This window comes from Sminthopsis crassicaudata, chromosome 1 (assembly GCF_048593235.1).
Source record: "Sminthopsis crassicaudata isolate SCR6 chromosome 1, ASM4859323v1, whole genome shotgun sequence".
Taxonomy (NCBI): Eukaryota; Metazoa; Chordata; class Mammalia; order Dasyuromorphia; family Dasyuridae; genus Sminthopsis; species Sminthopsis crassicaudata.
In genome coordinates this window covers 228312604-228335734 of record NC_133617.1, presented here as the reverse complement: position 1 = coordinate 228335734, position 23131 = coordinate 228312604, and the positions used below count along the sequence as shown (strand labels likewise).

At 35.0% G+C, this 23131-nt stretch overlaps 1 protein-coding gene across 11 annotated transcripts in view; it reads right to left on the bottom strand.

Moving 5' to 3' along the window:
* Positions 1-23131, bottom strand: part of DLGAP1 (DLG associated protein 1) — a 1106389-nt gene that overhangs the window by 527605 nt on the left and 555653 nt on the right. For 10 of the 11 annotated variants that reach the window (XM_074275757.1, XM_074275759.1, XM_074275733.1 and 7 more), the window contains one exon: positions 4150-4251. The exons of the other annotated variant lie outside the window; for it this stretch is intronic. The gene's annotated coding sequence lies outside the window, so the exon portion shown is untranslated. The remainder of the gene's footprint in view (positions 1-4149; positions 4252-23131) is intronic. 11 annotated transcript variants of the gene reach the window in all.

The window sequence follows — 23131 nt, the reverse complement described above, 5'->3', positions numbered from 1 at the left end:
ACTCAGTACTCAGTACTGTCATATTACTGATAAGTCACGTCTTTATTAAAGGAATTGTGAGAAAAATACACACAGAGGAAGATACAAAGACAGAAGCAGAAAGATGCGTAAAGACAGGAGAGAGGTATACACATGAGGAAATACATAAGCACGAACATTCCTACATGATGTCTGAAAGAATATAAAAGGATACCCACACACATTGAGTTGGAGTAAGTAAGATTCAAATGATAGGTCATTAAGAGTCTGATATTTCCCCAAAGATCCTGTGTAATTGCTTCAATCATATTTTTACCCAGGTATTTTCCATGTTATTCTGGAATAACAGAATTATTGAAGTAGAGTTAAAAGAACTTTCAGATGTCACCCAGCCTAACCTCCATCCAAAGCATAAGTCTTACTCTATATCATTACTGACAAATTATCATAGAATCAAAGATTTAGAGTTGATAAGTACTATAGATGTTCTCTAATCCATCCCCTCCTCACATATTTTTGGGTGAAGAAACTGAATTGCCTAATATCACATGGTGAACCCAGGTTTTCAGACTCCAAATTCAGCCCTCTTTCCAGTTCACCAATACTCTAGTTTGTACTTTAAAACCTCCTGTAATGAAGAAATCATGTATCTCCAAGACAGTCACATAGATTCATTTTTCCCAGACTCCTTATTTGATTCTATTGCCTTTGGTGATTTTCTATGGATTCCCCTTTATTTTTCTGTGATACAGCCTCAGGCTGTTTTGTTCCCATGTATGTCCAGGTCTATATTATGTGAAGAGCAAAGGCTCTTACATAGCTCTAAACTCCTAAAAAGACCCACTCTAGTCACATTCTTTCACCATCCAGTCTCCTAACTTTCATGTTCTTGATTTGGATTCTTCTCCTTGGTGCATTTTTCTTATTTTTTTTCCTTTCAGAGGCAAGAGTGTATTGTGAAAAGAGCTTTAGATTGGGAAGTTAGAATTATTAATCCCCCAAAATTTAGAGCTGGGAAAGACATTTGAGATTGTACAATTAAAAACTTTAAAAAATCCAACACCCTTTCTCTAATTTTTTTTAATCATATGAAGAAATTGAGGTTTAGAAAGGAGTTACCTAGTACTTAACAGTCAGGTAGTCCAGACCAAGGATTTGGTTTTACATCTCTTACTCTCCAATCCAGTGCTCCTTCAGCTAAACCATACTGGTTCACATATGATATTTGGTTCTACCACAATTTTGCTCTATAATTTTGGTAAGCTACTTTACTGAACTGAGCCCTCTGTTTCTTAGTCTGTGAAATAAAAATGGTCCAAGGAATCCTTGTAATGATCATATCAGAAAACACATATGAAAGAATCATGGAATTTCTAAGTCCTATAAGTTGGCATTTTTATTACTATGTAAAATATATTACCTAAGAAGTATCCATGAATTTTTGAAAATTTTTACAGAACCAGAATATTTTATTTTTTTTGCTGAGGCAATTGGGGTTAAGTGACTTGCCCACGGTCACATAGCTAGGAAGTACTGAATATCTGAGACCAGATTTGAACTCAGGTCCTCTTGACTTCAGGGCTGGTGCTCTATCCACTGAGCCACCTAGCTGCCCCCAATTGACATTTTATAATGTTTTAAAATTTGCTTGTTTCTGTATATACAATTATCTCATTTGAGCATTATAACAAAATTCAGAAGTATATATTTCAGTTTTATTATTTCAACTTAACAGTTAAGAAAATGTAGCCTCAGAGAAGTCCCATGGATAATAAGTGTCCAAGACAGGATTTGAAATTGAATCTTTTCAAGTCCAGCACTCTATCCACAATACATTGTTCTAATTTCAGTCTTTGATTACTGAAACCTTGTGAGGTAGGTAATATAACTGTAAAGAGAAGCGGTTTTTATCTTTCCTCAAAAAATGTAAATAAAGGAGTTACATGCTTCTTAACTGAATCAAAAGTGTAAACTAGATATGAACAATTCTCAGTTTGGGAACAGTGGAATGCTTGGATCAATGGATAAGGATAAATGATGCCTTATGGAAATATCTTGGGATTTACTGAAAGTTTTAGACATACCTCTAGGCCACCACCCAGTAAGTTAATTAAGTCTAGTGGTGGAGTAGTGCTAGCCAAGCCTCAGAGAAGGAATCACTAAGAATTGTGTAAACTGGGAGGATCCATTAGAATCAATCTACCATCAACCATAAACTGTAGTGGTATTTTCACACTAAGGAAAAACATTTTAGAATCAACAATTTTTGGAACCCAGCAGAGAGCAATACCTAAGGAGAACTTCATGAGATTTTCAGAAAGGGAAAATTTTTTTTAATAATCAGGAACTGTGAGTTTACTTTTATATGAGCTTTCCAAGTTTGAGCTCACTTTCCCCAGAAACCTTGTAGGTACAAAGGGGAGAATGTGTCTCTAGTTTGTGCAGAGGTGGAGAGTGTACTATGTTTCTATAACAATTATCATCGCTATATATGTGTGATAATACTCTTTCTAAAAGCTAATTTATTCTGGCTGATAATCAATGGGGAGTATACTAGATGGGGCTTGTGAATGACAGAACCAAAAAAATCTTACAGCCCTTTAGAGTTATACCTAGAAACCCAAGGGGATAAATAGCTGCACTCTGAGCTGCTCTTTGTCAATGTGAGTGGGAGTCAGAAAAGCTCCAGACAGGATATCACATAAATATCTTTATCTCTAATACAATGAAATGTTATTGAACCTGATAAGCCTGGTGCTCTTTTCACTATATCGCTTTTGTATATCCAATTTCATTTAGGATTAGTATCATATTCACTAATAGATGGTAAGTCCATATCAATCCGTCTTTTCTGGTGATTACGATAAAAAGCAATGTAAAGATGTAAAGAGCTCAGATTGTATGATGTTCACTGCCTTAAACACTGAATATTTAATTGGTGCTCAATAATATTAATTTTGATTAATATTTGTTCTTCCAATGAAGCAATAGTACACAGTTTTTCAGAGTCATATGAAATAGACTCACTATTCCAGTAAAATTATGAGAGAATTTATGGTGGACTGAATATTTGTGGTTTTATAGTGTAGGAGAAGATCCGATTTATTTACTGAGAATTCTAGAGGATTTTTTAAAGGTCAAGTTTATGTGACTGTTAAATCTTCAAAAATTGGAATTGGAGCCAGAAACCTCAAGTACTAGAACCAGAATTGTCACTTAATTGCATAAATTAGGACAAGAGACAACCTCTGAGCCCCAATTTCCCCATCTTGAAGACTGGGATATCGGACTTGCTCATCACCCAAGGTAATGATGAGGTTTAAATGAGAAAGCTTTTGCCATATATTTTGTAGACCAATGAGCTCTCTTTAAATGTCAACTATCATTATTGTCATTACCACATTGAGAGATATTCAAATTAAAAAAAAGTTAGCAATTCTAAAAAAAGCAGATTATTATCAAATATTTACTTTTAGCACTTTGGAACATACAATTATTCAAATGTAACCACACAAAAATCAATAAATGATGTATGTTTTTAGTTGGAAGTGTTCTTTAGTAGTTATCTAGTTCAATATTCTCAGATAAGGAAATTGAGACTTAAAGAACTTAAGGGTCTTGTCCAAGGTCATATACATAGCAGAAATGAAATTCAAACACAGTTGTTTTGACTCTCAGTTAGGCATGCATTTCACTATATATTATCCCCCAAATAAAATATAATTTGGCATTTTTTATTGGAAAAAGGAGAAGCGGGTTGTTGAATCAAGATAGCAGAGTGAAAGGTCACAACTTCCAAGCCTGCCCCCAAACCTCTCCTACAAAACAACTACAAAAAGCATCAAAGTGAATTCTAAGTGGGAAAGTCTCAAGAAAAAAGGCACACTCGTTTTTTGTTTTTTTTATCCCAGGGCAGTTAGGAAGAGATAAAGAGATCCATAAACAGTAGGGGGAAAGTAGGGCAGGACCATGGCAGAAGTGGGATTGCAACTCTCAGGGAAAGTAAGGGGACTAAACATCTATCAGAAAGAGATCCCAGGGGACTCCTGTGCTAGCATCATACACAGGATCAGGTGCCATTTGGCATCTCTGTCCCACATTACTCCAATTCTAGGGTTACAGTTCTAGGGCAGAGAGAAAGTCAAAATCATGAGGGAGTAAGGAGCTTACCTGGGTATAGACCAGAGCACAGACCAGGAGGGCAGTGACCAGATCTCTCCCCAGAGTACACCACATTGGAATCACCAAAAACTTACAGGTTGCCAGATTGAGCTGTAAAAGCAGAAGGATATTAAAGATAAAATCTCAGGCCAGGAATGCTTGGAAGAGTCAGAGAAGAAAAAGGAACCCAATTCTAACATAAAGTCCCAAATCAAGAAGTATCCTGGAAAAATGAGTAAACAATATAACAAGAACCCTGACCATAAAAAGCTACTGTGATGACAGGGAAACTCTATACACAAACTTAATAAGAGACAATACTTGAAACCATTTTTAAGCAAAGTCTCAAAGACAAATATAGATTGGACACAAACCCCATGAGAATTCCTAGAAGAGCTAAAGAAAGAGATTAAAAACAAAACAAAACAAAAAGATTATTTTAAAAATCAAATAAGAACAAGAAAGAAAACTTGGAAAAATAAATGAGAGCTATGCAAGAATATATGAAAAAAGAAATAATGGTCTGGAAAAAAGAGATGCAAAAATACTGAAGAAAATAACTTCTTAAAAATCAGAATTGGTCAAATGGTAAAAGAGGTACAAAACCTCTTACTGAAGAAAATAACTTCTTAAAAAGAAAACTGGGAAGTACTTACATACAATACTTTTCATCATTGCTCATGTACTTAGACTCATATCTAAACTGCATATAATTTTATATGAAATATTCTGTTTAAAATCATCATTAAATATATACATATAATAGTTAAATTACATAACACATTCATATATAATACAAATATATATACAATTATACAAAATATATATAACTGTAAGATATATAAAAATATAATCTTACAGGAATTAAGGAGAGATGTCAGATACAATATTAAGTGAGACTTAACAATGTACTTTTCAGAAAATCTTTTCAACATGGATAAAAGAAAGAAAAAGTAGTTTGATCTACCATCATATTGTCAAGTACTCTGAAGTTCTTTTTTTTCTAATGAAAAACTCAAAATATAGCCAATACTAACTCTACAAAAAACTTTCTAGAATCAAGAACATCCTATTACTAAATCATCACAGACTCTCTGTGAATTATAAAATAGTGTTAAAAATACACATTGATTAATTTAATTTAATAGCATCCAAGTTCAAAATTAAGGATTTATATTTGAATGAATCAATCTGGGATTCAGGAATGGAATATAGGGGTGAAATGGCCAGGGGCCAACTATTCTACCATTAGAAATCAAGGGATTGTGAGCCTAGTGATTTGCATTAGATCAGGTGGGTTCTGTTTTAGTCTTTACAAGTTCTGTATTTTCTGGTCCATTTTCAAGTTATTTCTGAGTCAAGGATTGTTAGTAAGCAGTTTTAAGGCCTAATCAAGAGTTAGAATATTCATACTTGCCCAGAGCAGGATAATCTTTCTTGCCTTAGAGATGACTTGGGGTTAGGTCAGACCTTCACATAGTTTCTGATGATCAACGAGTGCATATAAGTAAGGTCATCCTGATATTAAATCATATGCTTGGGTCAGAAACTAGATTAATACTTAAAAGCATTGAATTAATAGCCATTCTCTTGCTTAGTTGATTCTAGATAAGGCAGAAAATCGTAAATCTGTATTGACTAATTGTTTGGGAGCAAGGGCTAAGAATTGTAATAAGAGCCTCATAAACATCAATAAATATAAAATCTGGTAAATGGTCATTAGGATATCCTTCATTAAGCAACATATGAGAGTCTAAATATCTGTAATCAGTTATGTGGGACATTATGGTTGTGGATTATCTTAGAGAGCTTTGGGAATAAAAAATAACTTGAGAGCTATGGTTTTATATAATTAAAAAAGTAATGTTCAGTTGATTATAGGTCCTGGGAGACATTTAAATGATTCTTTTTCCTTTATCCTCAGTGTCATGAAGCTGTTAACTGTTTTAGTCATTTAAAAATTTAGGAGGTCTCTTATTTAGTCATGAAAATCCTATGCTATGAAATGTACTTTCAACTCTCAAGGAACTAATTAAGAGCTCTGAATATTTACCCTGATTTTAGACCATGTGAGGATGTTGCCAATTATTTCAAGAAAAGTCATGAAATTCACAAAAGACTTGCAAAATAAATTGATTTTGGTGCCCTTTAATTTAGGGCATAAACATCTCATCTACTTGCTGGGCAGTCACATTTTCATAATAGTAAAATGTCAAGTCCCAAATAGGGTGGTAGTAATAACATCAAAATAAAATGCTAGCAGTGTGCATCTACAAAGGGCAAAGATGTCAGCCATGGACTAGAGAATCTTCTGGTACAGGGCCCTTCCAAAACTGACCAAGTTATGATTCCTGTCTACTGTGGCTATGATTCCTGTCCTTGGCTTCAGCAGTGGTGGCAGGTTCAAGGATGTTGAACGGCCCTTTAAAGAGGCTTGAAGATGGTAGAGATCAAGGGAGAGTCTCAAGTAGCTGAAAATTAAAAGTCTGAGTTTATGTCTTTCCTTCTGTTGGTAGGTGAGAGTAGGAATTAAATGAAATTTATGATATGCGTTTGTGCTATAAGAAATTAATGCTCCCTGTTCTTAATATACTTCTATTTTCTCTTACTGTTCTAAATGCTTTCTAATGCATGATTTCAATAAAGGTGAACTGATGAAGCAGGTAAGAAATGGGAGCTGACAAATAAGTAGGGGCATGAGTTGAATAGTGCAATTTGTGGAAACTTACATGACTAGACTGAGATAATCAACCAGAAGGCAGAATCACTAGATGAAGCTGAGTTAAACAAGGCTCTAATTGAGAGAAAGAGGCAATTTAGCTAATACCCACAGTGTCCTCTGGTGGCCACATTGGTCAAATTGTAATTCGGAATTCATTTATTCATTTGCTAAAATCTTGGATTTTAACACATGGAATAGCATAATTAGAAAAAAAAAAAGAAAAAGAAAATTGCTTACTTGAATCTTCTTCAATCTATTCTGACAAACTCATTTCAGTGATAGACAGTCTTTGCTTTATCCTATGAAAGGCTCCATTGAAAAAAATAGTAGGTCCCTGGTGTTGCCATCCCATTCCTTATAATGTTGTTCAAATGATAATGACTCATATTTGTATAGTACTTTAATGTTAAAAATGCTAATTTAATGCACTGACTAATTTATCCTCACACCAATATGTTGAGATAGGTTTTACAACCCTATCTTCTGTCTCTATATCGATAAAGGTCAAAGGACAAGTAAGTATTTTTCTGATGAACATTTCTAGTACATAAGGCTACAGATTCCATAGACTTGAGGCTCCAAAGGAAAAATAGCAATAAATGGCAAATATCGCTATCATCCTCACTCATGTTGGTGGTAAAGCATTCAGGCTTATAAATACAGTTTTCATAATAACCCTGTAGGGGTAAAATTTAGAGAAGACATATCTCAGATGAAGCTTATTCCACATGGAACTCATATTCTAACAATTTCTTCAGCATTTTAATGATCTGTGATTTCATCAGTGTGGATTTTCCCTCCATCTATGCTAACCTTTCTGATTTTTAGTGAACCTTAGTAGATGACTTATTGAATAATTATAGCCAAAAGACAAAGCAAATAAAATAAGACAAAACAAAATCTCTACCAGGTGCTAAACTTCTATAGATGAGTTGCTGAGACTTCAACTTGGCTGGTCCTCATGAAATGGACTCAGTCCATTACCGGGATAGTATTAAAGAGTTTTCCCCTCATGATAAGACTTACTAGGATCTAAACTTTACTGGCATCACTTTTGAGGAACCCAAGACCAGTCATATACCACAATGACATCTGATAGTGACTGTTAAGGATTTCGGTATAAGAAAAAGATTAAAATATTTTCAGCAATTGCTACAAAGTATTAGAAGTCATTTGGAATAGAAATAAGAAAAATTTACTAAAATTTAGAGTTGTCCCCAAATGGAAAGTACTTCTAGGGAGGCTGTGAGAAGCTAGACATTCCATTGTCAAATAAATGATAGGAAAGATTGTTGTTCAGATATTGGATAGAAATTGACAGCTTTCTTTCCACACAAATTCTTTCACTATAAGATTCATGAGCCTTTTTTTTGCTTTTCAAATTGATTTGGAGACTTTGTTTTTGGCTAGGAGTGAGAAATTAATTTTTCAAGAGATAATTACAAGTGAACCTATGTTCCCTATCAATTCTGTCACCAGACTTGAAGTAGTCATTCTTCCAAGGAGCTTACAGTGGTTCAGTTAGGAGTGAGTTTGTACTATTGGAATCCATCAACAGCCTGGCCTGGTTTGAGACTCTATATTGTGTTCTACAGTGCTAGAGCTCGGATTAGGCTGGCCCTCAGTCAGAGAAGGATAGAGCCTTCCTGGTATATACTTTTATCTGAAGCTTCCTGAATTTAATGCTACCTAGGGAACATAATGATCCTAGATTTTCATTCCATTTCATTCCCACCCACCTTCCACCCCACCCTTTGTTGTTAGCTGTCCAAATTCAATTGTGGTTCTTGGCCAAATCGCCTGCCAATTAGCTCTTTTTCCCATTTTTTTCAAGTTCAGAAAATTTTGTTCTTTCTGAAAATGGAAAGCCGAGTCTAGGCTGAAATGTTCCTGATAAAAGCTCTATGCACCAACAACATTACTAAACAACAGTGATTTTATGTGCAGAATGTAGGAGAAAATAATTCATTAGGACTTATCTATTCCAGATATTTTTGCCTTAGACTTTTCTACTTTTTCAGGAAGTTTTCACATTTCAATTAGTCTACCTAAAGCAATAATCAAAGACAGTTCACTTGAATAGGAGAGAAAACAGTTGTAAGCTCTCCAAGTGCATCTCAAGCGAGATCTACTGTCTGCAAAGTCACTGACTTCTTTCTTCTCCTAATGAATAAATATTTCTGAGGCTTTGTTTTCATTAAAAAAAAAAAAAAAAAAAAGAAGAAGCCCTAAGGTCATATATTCATTCCTGGATTCTCCTTGGATAATTTAGTAGAAGATAGGAACAGAATATCAAGCCTTGAGCTGAGTTAAAGATTGTTTTAAGCAATTACAGAATTGCAAAGTTGGAAGAGGCACTCTAGGACAAGAATCTCTTCAACGATATATTAGACAAGTAATTATATTGATTTTGTAGCTTTTTGGTAAGTGAGAATCTACAACTGCTAGAGGGACTTTATTCCACTTTTGCATAATTCTATTTTTTATAATGAGATTTTCTTAGATTTTGCCTAAATTTACTTGTTTTTCCCATTTATTGTCTCTTATTCTGCCCGCTGGGGCCGTGTAGAAAAGGTCTCATTCTTCATCCTCATGGTAACCTTTCAAACATATGATTCCTTTGACCTAGAACTCCTCTGACTAAACATTTACCACAAAGAGGTCAGTAACAAAAAGAAAAGACCACATTGAAATGTTCATAACTAATTTTTGTGGAAACAAAGAACTGGAAATAGATTAGATGTCTATCTGTTTATGATTAAAGAAGCTGTAGCACATGAACAGAAAGGAATATATAATATAACACATGACAAATATGATATATAATATATATCATACACTATAGGGTATAATGAGCATGATGAATATAGAGATACATGGGAAGAAAAGCAAAATGGCTAAAACAATGCAAATGTAAAATAAAATAGTAAGATATTAATAGAAAATAAATTATAATAATCAAATTTGGTCCAAAGAATATATACAAGAAGGTAACTCTTCCTTGCTTTCCTTGGGGATTAGGAATATCAATGCTACATATAATGTCAGACTTCTTTTTTTATTTGTTGGTTGTTTCCCCCCCCCCCCCCCCTTCTTATTATTTGTGATGAAAGAAGGATTTTGTTGTAAGGGTGAGGGAGGGGAAAGGCATACATTAGGAAATGTACAGGATATAAAAACAAGGTATCAATGAATTTTATTTAAAAATTAAATGGCTATAGGGCAGTTAGATGGCACAGTGGATAGAGTGCTGGCCCTGAAGTTAGGAGGACTTGAGTTCAAATCCAACCTCTGACACATACTTCCTAGCTGTGTAATCCTGGGCAAATCACTCAATTGCCAAAATAAAATAAATAAAAATTACATGGATATAGTTGGTCCCCAAGTCCTCTCACTTCAAGCAAAACATTATTAGTTCCTTTAAATAATCATCATATGGCATAATATTGAGGTCTTTCCCCATCCTGTCTATATTTCTTTGTTAAACTCTATGACTTATCAGAACATTGCTTAAAATGTGGCAGCAGAAATTAATACAGATCTTCAGGTGTGCTTATACTGAGATAAAATAATATTTTTTCCTACTTTTGGACACAATACCTTTGTTAATGTAACCTATGAAAGCACTGTTTTTTTCCACAGTGTGAACAATTATTGAGTTTGTAGTCAGTTAAAATTCTCAAATATTCAGGCAAAGTGCTGATTAACTAGTCTTCCCCATCTTTACTTGTAAAATTGATTTTTTTTAAAAAAACTGTTTAAGACTGTCCCATCATTATTGCAAACAATATGCTCAAATAGGTACATTGACACTTTGATGAATCTCAGTGCTCATCAATAAGGTTACTCTTTTCAACGACAGCAATTATTATCTATCTATGGGAATTATATCCAGTCTTATTCTGAGGGATTTTTATCTACACTCCCATAAATCCTTCATGAAGGTAAATCAAATGATTGAAATCAGTTCTTTTTCTTTGACATTTCACAAAGAGCAGTGAAACAAATAAGCTGACAATTACTCTTTGTTTTATCCCATGACTAAATCACCTTTTCCAATTTCACTTAACTACATTGTGATCTAGAGAAGTGATGCTAAACTCATAGCCACAATGGCAGAATTAGATCAAAATATAATTGGGAAATGTTCAAGAAAACATAGATAGTATGAATTTGTGATTCTCAACATCAGTATGCAGTCTGCAGGTATCTGTTTCTTTGAAGATTTAACACAGTATCTGGCAAATATTAGGTGATTAGTAAATGAGTATGATTGTTTCTATTTGAATTTGATCACTCTGGTGTAGGACATAGCTCCATCATTTTATACAGAAAAAAATGTTTAGATCTCATTGTAGTCACATTCACTTTTTTTCTCAGTTGATAGTTTTTATATTGTTTCTCTTGAAAAATTCTTGCTTGTTATGTATTACTGAATATTCATATTCAACAAGACATGATTCTTAACTGCCCTTTGGATGACCCTCAATTTTATTTTCATTAACTATGAAGACTGTGGCATTCCATAATTTGCAGCCTCATAACATCACTAGAAGAATATTGGGATTTTCAAAAGGCTTTTGTTTCAAGAAGAATCTTAAAGTCATTAAAAGTATTATGAAATTCTATAAAAAGCGATATCATTTATAGTTTTCCCTCCCACTCAATTCTGAGTCTATCTCATTATTCACTTACACTGAGACTTGGGAAAGACCTTAGCTTCAAAAGGCCATGGTCTCCCACTTCATTCAGGGCCATCTGCAGTTGTCTTAATCTAAACCTTGCCACTGGATCTAGATGGCTTGGGAGGAGAGAGTGAGACCAGTGACTTTGCTCGGCCCTTCCTCACTTGAATCCACTTGCATGACATCATCTCCCTGATGTTGTAGTCCTTGAAGGACAAACAACAACAATGAGAAATATGATGGGGTATATTGGAGCCAGCTTGAATGGGCTTTTGAGAGTTGCTTATTAAATATGCATTATAAGTATTTATAGAAAATGGTCAAATTCTACAAATTAGGACTTGATTTATTGTCTTCTTGATTAAGCTCAAAAAAGTAATTTCTCCAATAATTGGGGAAAACATTAATGTAAATTAAATTCAAAAGTGTGTTGTGTACACACTTGTTTTCCAGAGAGCTAGTTGTGTGGTATTTAATAACACATCACTGCACATGTGAACTGATGAACCAACTTTATGGGTTGACCATTGAATTGCATATAATATTCTGGAGATAGCAGACATATTTCATCCACTTGAGTTTTTCAACGTAGATGAGCCAAAATCTTTTAAGAGGCAATAGATTTTATTTAGAAGGCTCTGACATATTCTTGCTTCAATGGACCAAATTCAATGGTATCTACAGACAAGGGAGAGCTTTACCCTCAATAGAGAACCCCTCTAATTTGTACTAATTGTGCATCCTCCATGATGATGGTATATACACTTGGTGACAATGTGAGTCCCTTCAGTTGATAATCGAAGAGGGTTACAGAAGGGGGTCACAGTTGCTTTTGTTGTTATGTTCTGCACAATCTTGACATCTGCATGGCAGACCATTTGTTGAAGGATAGTCTTTCAGGCAGGATTTGGTTTATTGAATCAATTTATTTTATGGAGGCAAACAATAGCTACAATGGAATCTTATATTCCTTATACCTTTCAGTCAGTCGGGTGATTTATAATAGAATTATAAAAACTTGCCTCCTCCCTTTTCATACCTTCATTAAATATGAATTGAATGTATGTATGCATAAACTATTCTCATTAAAATCTCTCAGATTTAAGAAAGGAGATACATACAACTGTAATTATTAATATTTGTTAGATCACATTTTTGATAATAAAATCTAGCAATTTGTTTCCTGAGGTTTTCTGTCCCCTCCTCTTTTTCAGAAATTTTAAGAAACAATCTCTTACTACCCTCCAAAGAATCACTAACATAGATTTCCTTTTGGCTTATCTTTCTTTGTTTTACTTAGTGCCGTTTGTACTTCATGTAATACCTAGAGAATTTTGATATTCAAATCTGGTGCTCTACTCTTACTAATGGTATAAAGAATATATTATTAGTTTTTTATGAATCTTTTTTCATTTTTTTTTATTATATATATATATATATATTTTATAATATTATCCCTTGTATTCATTTTTCCAATTTACCCCCCCTCCCTCTATTCCCTCCCCCCGACGACAGGCAATACCATACATTTTACATGTGTTACAATATAGTCTAGGTACAATACATGTGTGCGAATATCATTTTCTTGTTGCACAATAAACATTAGAATCCGAAGGTACATGCAATCTGGGCAGACAGATATTAGTGCTAACAATTTTCATTCCCCTCCCAGTGTTTCTTCTCTGGGTGCAGCTACCTCTGTCCATCATTGATCAACTGGAAGTGAGTTGGATCTTCTTTATGTTGAAGATTTCCACTTCCATCAGAATACATCCTCATACAGTATTGTTGTTGAAGTGTACAGTGATCTTCTGGTTCTGCTCATTTCACTCAGCATCAGTTGATTTAAGTCTCTCCAGGCCTCTCTGTATTCCTCCTGCTGGTCATTTCTTACCGAGCAATAATATTCCATAACCTTCATATACCACAATTTACCCAACCATTCTCCAACTGACGGACATCCATTCATCCTCCAGTTTCTAGCTACAACAAAAAGAGCTGCCACAAACTCTTTTTTCATTTTTTCATTTCATTTTCATTTCATCTTTTTTTGGTCCTTCCTGTTATAACTGTTATACATCCCAAATGCCATATTTTGTTCTCCTCCTCTCCCCTCAAATCATTGCTTCTCGATATTTCCTTATTTCTGCTTAGTACTACCATCCTTCTAGTCTCCCAAGATCGAAACCTTAGAGTAAACTTTTGACTCTTCCCTCTTCCTCACCACCTTTTTATTCAGATCTAATCACTGGCCAAGTCTTGAGTCAATTCTACTTCCACAATATTTCTAATATCTGTTTCTTTCTCTGGACTCATGCTGTTACTGCCAAAGTTCACCTCTTATCTGATGTAATATAATAACATTATAATTGGTCATTTTTCTTCCAATATCATCCTTCTCAATCCATTTTCCACATAGCTACCAATTTGCTATTTCTAAGACACTAGTACGGATATAACACTGTCTTATCCAAAAAGTGCCAGTGCTTTCCTATTGGCATTAGGATAAAATATGTACTCCTCTGTTTTGCATTCGGAGGCTCCCATAATCTAGTTTCCATATTTATTTCATATTATTTTCTTTCATGTACTTTAGCTTTCAGCCAAATTGATTTATTAATCTTTCTTGATTTAGACATGCTATTGCCTTCTTCCATGCACTTCTGCTAGGCCTATGAAACAGTCCTTCATCTTTGCCTTTTAAAATTTCTAGCTTCCATCAAGCATCAACCAATGGTCCCCTGCTAATTGAAGCATTTCGTGATTCTACCAGTTATTCATGTTCTTGACCTCCTAAAATTGCCTATTTTGACTTACCAAATCAGACAAATGACATCAAAAAATACTAAAAAGACTGATAGATCTGATGGATTTTGATAAATTTTCATAGGTCTTGGAGAAAAGGAGAGGTGTCATAGTATGTGTGAAGGTTACCTATGGTCTAAATTTTCAAAAAAACTCAAAAAGGTTAGGGGAAGAGAAGAATATATTTGACTTCTGTTCCTAGAAATACATTTTAAAGGCAGAAATTTGTGAGCACTTACTTAGAAATGGAAACAATAATCATTAAAAAGGGATAATTAGTATTCTAGGTGTCATAGTGGATAGACCTCTGGGCATTTAAGTAAAAAGGCTTGAGTTTAAATCTGATCTCAGAGACTTACTAGTTGTGTAACCTTAAACAAGTCACTTGCCTCAGTTTCCCCATATAAAAATGTGATAAGAGCACCTATTCCCAAGGATTACTGTGATTATCAAATGAGAGAATGTAAAGCACTTAGAGTGACTGGCACATAGTAGGTGCTATTTATATAGCACTTATATGTTAGTTATTATTATTATCATCATTGCTTCATGAAGAACAGACAATGTTAGAATAAGATCCTTTTCTGGCAGAATGACTAATCTAGCAGAGCAGGAGACAGATATAGATGTAATATAATTAGGGTTCCTGAACAGAATGAAGAACTTAGGGTCAGAAAGTCCCAGGTTCATATTCTTCCTTAGATAAGTCAAGTCTGGGTAAGTCATTAGACTTCTCAACCTTAGTTTCCTTATCTGGAAAATAAAAGCTATAACAACAATGAGAGAGTTGTGGGGATGTGATGAAAAATTAGAGATAGTAAGCCTAAAGTATAAAAGACCTCTTTAGGGCGGTGGTAACTTTCTTGGAATATTTGAAAAGCTTTCATAGTCACTGTATTTGTTCTACTTTAACTCAAAGGACAGAACTGGGAAAAAATGGGTGGAAGCTTCAGAGAAACAGAGTTAGGCTTGATAGAAGGAAAAAAAAAACTTCACAACAATTGGAGCTAACCAAAAGTGTAAAGGGTTAACTCAAGAAACAGTGAATTTGGGGGCAGCTAGGTGGCACAGTGGATAGAACACCAGCCTTGAATTCAGGAGGACCCGAGTTCAAATCTGATCTCAGACACTTAACACTTCCTAGCTGTGTGACCCTGGGAAAGTCATTTAACCCCAGCCTCAGGAAAGAAAAAAAGAAACCGTGAATTTCCCCCTCATTGGAAATCTTCACAAAAAGGTTTGACAATCAAACCTTATTAATATCATAGGAAAATTTCTTGGTCTTGAACTTGATGGTTTCTGAGCTTCCAATTATGGGATTCTGTGAATTAATCCCAGGATAAACTCATAGGCTGAATATATATATATATATAAATGCAAATGTCAGAGATGTTACCTTATTCATTTATGTTTTCAACTTTCTTCCTGTTATTTATGAGAGATAGTGATGCTGAGGAACAGAAACTTTGGAAGTGATAGTAGTGAAATAATTTTTTGAGTAAATAACCTTGTATCAGTATCATTATGAAAATGAAAGATATTTCCATCTGGGATCCATCACTACACTAATTTGGGGGCTGGCAGGTTCTAGAATTGTTTTATGGAAACTTCTAAGAGAAGGATATTGGAAGAGAAAAACTAGATGGAGGAAAAAGTTGCATTTGGGAGAGTTATCTTCCATCTTGACAGTATGTGTACTTTTTTAAAGCTTGCCTCCAGATTTGTCTGTCTTTGTTTTCCCCTACAAAGACTATAGAAAAACATTACTGCTGCTTCTGTAGTTAAATTATGTTAAATATAGTTAAATATGAAATTGATATGCAGCCAAAAGAGATTGTGACCAAGAGGTGCTAAAATGATTGGATCACATTTGATGAGATGACTCAACTGCCCTTACTGTAACAGAATCAGACAAGGAAGTTAGGGCAGTCCCCTAATTCCTTTCTACAAAAGAAGAGTTTAAAAGGGCCAGTCCTTGGTTGTAGTTGGCAGTGCCCTGTGTTAGTTGTGTGTCTCCACTAATTGGCTTTCTCCTTGCTGTCTTTTTGTTCTTTCCCTGGTTACTGAACCTTCCCATTATTATATATAGAATTCAGCAGCGGCTAAGTTTTGCTATATGGTTAATGTTGACAATATTGTTGGTGATTATAAGGAGGAATAAATCTGAAAAAAAGCAAAGAATACTTTTAGTATGGAGCATTGGGAGATGGTGGGTAATGCTGTTAGACTTGGGGGATATGTTTCTCATTTCATATTTATGCCAAAGTAGAAGCATGGAACTTTTCAAGGAGTTGGCCAAGTTTAATCTACATAATTCTCCATGCTGGGTTAGCACGGTCAGTGTGTGTGTGGGAATAAGAGACAGATGAAGAGAGATATTATTAAATGAGAAAAGAGTTAAAATAGAGAGGTTGCATGATCCCTAAAGCAAATTTTGTTTTATTTTATGTTATATTTTTGGAATTTTTCATAGAAAAGAAGATGAAAATTCTTCCTTTTATCTCCCTACCATAGCATACGATAACTTACTCCTTGGCCACAAAATAGAAATACTACAAGTTCATCTATAATATGGCTTAAATAGTCTTTATGCACACAATCAATTACATTAATTTTATGAGAAAAATCATTTTTGAGTTCTAGGCAGTCAATTTACAAATAAAATTTTATAACATGAACCACACTTAAACTGGAGATTGTGAATGATAGCAAGAATTTGAATCCATCCAACGCTACTATCATGTCTTTTGTTGTGCTGTCTGGGACAACAAATTTGGTAATTTAAAATAATAAATCCCTGAAAAGTTGCCTAACATGCCTTTCCCAAGAGAATTATTTTCTCTTCCACTAAAGCCCAACTGATACTCCACTATGGTGTGGTGATGGCCCTGGTGTTAAAGTGCAAGTTCTTTTTGATTCTTCCAAGCTGAAAGGTTTTGAGGGTAGGTCCAGACACAGACTGTATTTCAGTTATCTGTGGACCAGTCTTAGTCCTCAATAGCTTAATAAGTGATGAGCATTTTGGATCATCATTAAGATAGTTGCAGAGTTAGTTGGGTAGAACATCTGGAGCTCTTCAGGAGTACGTCAAGACATGGAAAAATCTTATATTAATTGCATAGATATATGATGTAGGTTGTATTATACTTCTTTGGATCTCAGTTTCTTCACTTATAAAATAAGGATTTTGATACAGATGATCTCTAAGATCTTTTCCAATTCTAAAAACTTTTCAACCTATCAATTACAATTAATCATCATATACTCATCTTGTTACCAAGCTTGCTTTTTACTCTGAAGCTGACTACTCAGAAAGGTCATGATCTTTGAGACTCCCCAGGGAAAGTGGGGGTGGACAAACAACTGCTGTATAGCATTCACACATAACTTCGGCTTTCTTTTTATTGAGTCAGTACCCAAAACACCTTGAAGAAAATGATTTTATTCATTATCCATATAGTTAAAACTATCTTTTCTATTGCTCCAAAGACTGACTTAGGCCATTTTTTTTCCACTGAAAAAAAGAATTCTGCCCAATGAAATAATGTCCTATTTTACAACGATTGACAGTAATAGTCACCTTGCCTTCTCTTTATATATTCTGAATCGTTGGTTGGTTGTTGTTCTTTCTTCTCAAAGAGGATCAAAATGACATCACTATATTAAGAATCAAGTTAGAGTGTGTTCTATTGTGGCAGATCAGACCAAAATGAGTTCAGGAGGCTCTACCACAGGTCAAGCACAAATATAGTTCATGTGAACATTTGGGGCAGATTCTCTAACTCTGAGCATCTTACATTTTGGGGTGGCTACTTCAATCCTGCTTTGTTTGTAGAGAATATTACCTTCTCTGATGAGGGCACACCAGGCTGGGTGGTTCTGTGCCAGGGTCTCCCATGTTATATAAATAATTCTAAAGTTCTTAAGTGTGACCTTTAGAGTGTCCTTGAATCACCTTTTCTGACCATCTTGTGAGCACTTGCCCTGTGTGAGTTCTCCATAATAGTCGTTTTTGGCAAAGTGAATATTTGGCATTCAAATAATATAGCCAGCTAAACAGAACTGTGCTCTCTGCAGTAGAGTTTGAATGCTTGACAGTTTAGATTAAATAAAATTCTTCTGTTCACTTGAAGGCTGGGCAATCACTTGCTCCAGATTTTAGAAACTTCCATTATTTATTTCTATCTGGTTCCCCTAATAACAAAGCTACCTCTTGCCTTCACAGGCTACTCTCTTTTTTCTTTACCTCTTTGAGAATTATAATTTAGCCTCCCTACAGGTGTCTGGGAAAATGGATCATATTTGGTGTTTTTACTTGGAATTATCTCCTTTTTTTAGGAGTTTCCCTTTTTCCATTAAAGTTTTTCCATTTAAGTTTATGCTGACCAATGAAGGTCTAAGTGTTCTTTGATTCCTTCTTTTCAAAGATGAGCAGCAAGACCCTTCAGAACTCAAGTGGGTTGTAGGGTTACTGAAGCCTGCAACACTATAGGGATGGGTGGGTTTGGGAAAGTACTATGAAAAGATTAAGTTTGAATAACTTTTTCCAACCTTTTTAAAATGACAGGGGAAAAGGTATCATTCATATGATGTCAGTGGAACTGGTTCAGAGAAATTTCAATAATTTTTTCCTTTTGAAATAGAGTTGAATTTCCTATCTTTTTCATGGAGTTGGGATTATTATGATATTACTGACGTGTCCTTCTGATGAAGTGACTCTCTAATTCTGGGTCCTGTACCTAACAAAGTGACTATTTGTAACCATTTGTAACATGCCCTCCTGGCAGTTACAATTACTAGTCTGTCCTAAGCCCAATAGAGTACCTTTGACCACTGACCTTTGCAGTGTCAACTCTACCCGGCTCGCCTCCTCTGAGGCCTTCAAAGGTCTCTGGCCACGATCTCTTGAATCTATAGTTTAATAACCGGTAGCGCGCTCAAGAACAGCCACGTGTAATCTTAAAAGCCTTTATTGTACCTACTCACATAATGCCCTGACTTGATGCCCTGACTTGTTGGTTCCCTAGTGAACACCTGGTCAGAAGACCCACGTGTTCACTACCAAAATCCTTACCTCTTTCGGCTACCCATCTCGGCTTGGCCATCCAGGCTAGGGAGCCAGGTTAAAGAGCACCAGGTTAAAGAGCATGAGAAAATGCAGATTCTACACTGTTTATAAACACCTTTTCATCTGACATCTCAGTGGGTCAACAATGATCATTTTTAGGATGAGGAGATTCTCTAGTTTGCCCATCTATGCACTTTTCCAACCAAGTCTGCATTTCTGGAGTTCCTTCTCCAATGTTAAACTTATTCTGCTTAAAAATTGCAGGTTTGAAAAAAATTTTTTTAAATTAAATAAAAAAAAGAATCCCATGTTTGTGTCACTCTATCTACTAGCAATGGTTCTCATACTTTCCCCTTAAATACCCCTGGCAAATGTGACTCTGATGGGATAATTAGTCACAATTTATTCAGCTACTTCTGAATAAATTCAGTGATGCTCCTCAAGATTCTATGTGAAGAAGGATCTATGATTTATATGAATAGAGGGAACCCCAACCCAGCACAATGAAATTCTTCAAGTATTTATAATTCACCTTTCTAGCATAATATTTGAAGAATTGATGAAAAGAGCCATAAGGGCAAGTAATGGAAAAGGTAGGAATTTATTTACCTAAATATAAATTCCTTTATGTTCTCAGACATTTAGCCACTTGAGGAGGCTTCTAAATCCGTCAAAATATTACACATAAAGAGAATCTCCAGGTTATGAATGCTGATTGCATTGCAGCTTAAAGCAGGAATGTATTATGAGAGAGATGAATAAAATACTATCATGGCATTGAAGGTGTTGATGGATCAAGTAATTTCATTGAGGAAGAAAGCACACTTCCTTAATTTTGTTCAACTCCTTTCTCCTTGCCCTGACTAATGCTGTGACTGGCATACACGAGGATAAAGAAAAGGACAGAATAGGAAAAAAAGTGATGAAATTTTGACTGCTGAGTGGGCATGTATGTCAAGCTGGGTAGAGGCTATTTAGGTTGCAATTAAATAGATGCATTTTGGAAGAAAAGAAGAATGAGCAGAGAAAGGTGAGCATGAAATCTGTGCATTTTTCTCCATGATGATGAGGATAGGCCCTAACAATCTTGCCTGGCCATGTTCTTTGAGGACCATTACATCTTATACTCACTGGTTTAGAGGAAAACTGCAATTCCCTAGTTTTTGGGAGTTCCTAGGGTCCCAGAACTGTTAGATGGTCCCCATGAATATCTGAAAGGAGTCAGTGAGGAAATCTTCCTGACTGGAAAAAAAAGGATCCTATCAAGAAGTGGGAGACAAGTTTGAAAAGCCATCACAAGACAAGAACAGAAAGAAGCGATTGATAGGCAGCATGAACAGATCAGATATGCTCTAGTTGGTTTCAGTGGCAATACAAAGAATCTGTTTTGGGCTCTGTTTTGGCAGTGATTTGATTTGTGGACAAAGTCCAAAATGTTTAACCAGCGAACATGCCAGGTAGGATAAGTTCTGAAAACCAGGAACATCAGGTTTTGGAGCTGTGCCTGACAAATAAGGGATTAAAATATTTCATGGCTCTGAAACACTTTCTTTCTATTGAAAGGGAGGGATTTGCATTTTTTCCCTCATGCTAATTATATTCAGCATAGTTTGAAAACGTTTGGAAAATGAGGAGTGTTTTTCTATTGCCAGGTGAGTAATCCATCTTTGTACTGGTGGTGCATCTGTGATGGGTAAATTTCTTTTTTTTTTCTTCTGTATAACTCTAAAGTAATTTTTTTGACCAGCATAGTACTTCCACATGATCAATATTATTAGATTATGGTCTTCTACTTAGAAATCACATTATTGTATAATACTTTTGTTCAGTTTTTATCATGGGTTCCAAAACAGGTTTAATTAACAAATATAATAAAAAAAAGTAAGTCTGATAAATAGAGGCTTTAAAAGTTTTCATCTATTTTGGAATAAAAATCATATATGGAAAAAATCATATATTTTCTACACTCCTGATTTCATCTACTTCCAATTTTCAATTTTTTTTGAAATGATTTAAAATTACCCCTAATTTCTTTCCTAAATTTTATCACGGCATTGCTAGATATCTTTACTTGAAGGTCCACTCAGTCTCTCAAATTTGGCATATTTAAAATGGAACTTACCAAATTCTTACAACTAAACTATTTTGTTGACATCATTACCATTCTTTTAAGCATCTTTTTTAGGGGGGTTGAGGCAATTGGGGTTAAAGTCACACAACCAGGAAGCATTAAGTGTCTTCCTCCTGACTTCAGGGCTGATGCTCTATCCACTGAGCTACCTAGCTGCCCCTCTATGACTAAGATTTTAAGTTCCCCCAAAATTGTCTCCTTGATCTACTTGTAGCCTAGTAGAAGCTCTTGTGTCTTTACTTAAATTGCCATTTCTTTGCTTTCAGTCTTTTTTTTTTTTTTTTTTTTTTTGTCCAACCCATTCTCATCACTCACTCTATTCAAATTATGTTTAGTCATTTGATCTTTCACAGATCTCTAAATGAAAAAAACAACAACCCAAAACTGGCTCAGAAATGGGAAAACCCAGACTAAAATCCTCACTACCCTTTTAGCCACTTAATACTTTTGGGCATCAGTTTTTTCAAATGAAAGAGTTGGTCTAGATGACCTTTGACATTAGTCTAACAATCAACTAATCAATCAAAAGTCAACAAGAATTTATTAAGTACTTACTATGTGTCCGGTACTTCCAGCTCTAGACCTGTGATTTTGTCTTTCCAGACTCACTTCACTTTATTCTACTTTGTGTACTCTATATGCCAGAACAATTGTGCTTGTAGGTCTTACCTGAAGCTGATATTCCATTGCTTGTAGCCATTCACGCACACAAACTTACCTATAACTGAATATCTTCCCTCTGCTGTCCTTTTCAGAATTTTTTTCTTCCTTCAAGTCTCAGCTCAGGTACATGTCATACATGATCCTGACCATTTAATTCTCTCTCTTTCCTCAAGTTACCTCAGTGTGTATATTGCACCTCTCCAGGAGACGCTCATGAAGGCAGGGACTATTTACTGCCCGTTTTTGTGTCTCTAGTATCCTCCAGAGTAATTTGCACATCTTATTGTCATGAGCAAAATTCAACAAAATTATACTGAGGTTTGTTTTCTCAGAGCAAGATAATAGTTTATATTAAACTCCCTATTAGTAAATAATGTCAATGGGATGTCTCAGTTTAAGCCAAAGACTCCAAGATGAAGACTTGATTCATATTTTTTTTAGAACAAAGAGTAGAAGAGGATAAGTGAGGAAATAATACAATTAGTTATGGGGTTAGTGACCTCATGGGGTTGAGGACAATATGACTGGTTATATTGTTAAGGAATAGGGAACATTATGATTGTCTGGAAGTTGGAAATGAGGGGCTAGAAACAACCCCCTCCTTTCCTCTTGTGACTAAGAAAACTATTTGAATTCACCTGCAAGGTTAGAGATAGTGGGCCAGATTTCTTTGGATAAGCAAACCAGATATCCTTGGAGGTTCACTTGGTGGTGTAAAGATGCTAGACCAGACTCTCTGGTGTCCACCCACATACCTCCAGGATAGCAGATTTCTTTGAGGCAAGAACAGAACAGTAATTAGCAGAACTGGATTTCTAAATTTAACTCATAATAAGCCAACTGAATTTCCAAACTAAGTTCATAGATAAGAAACTATGACCGAGGCAGTTATAAGATAAAAGCAATTAACTGTAAAT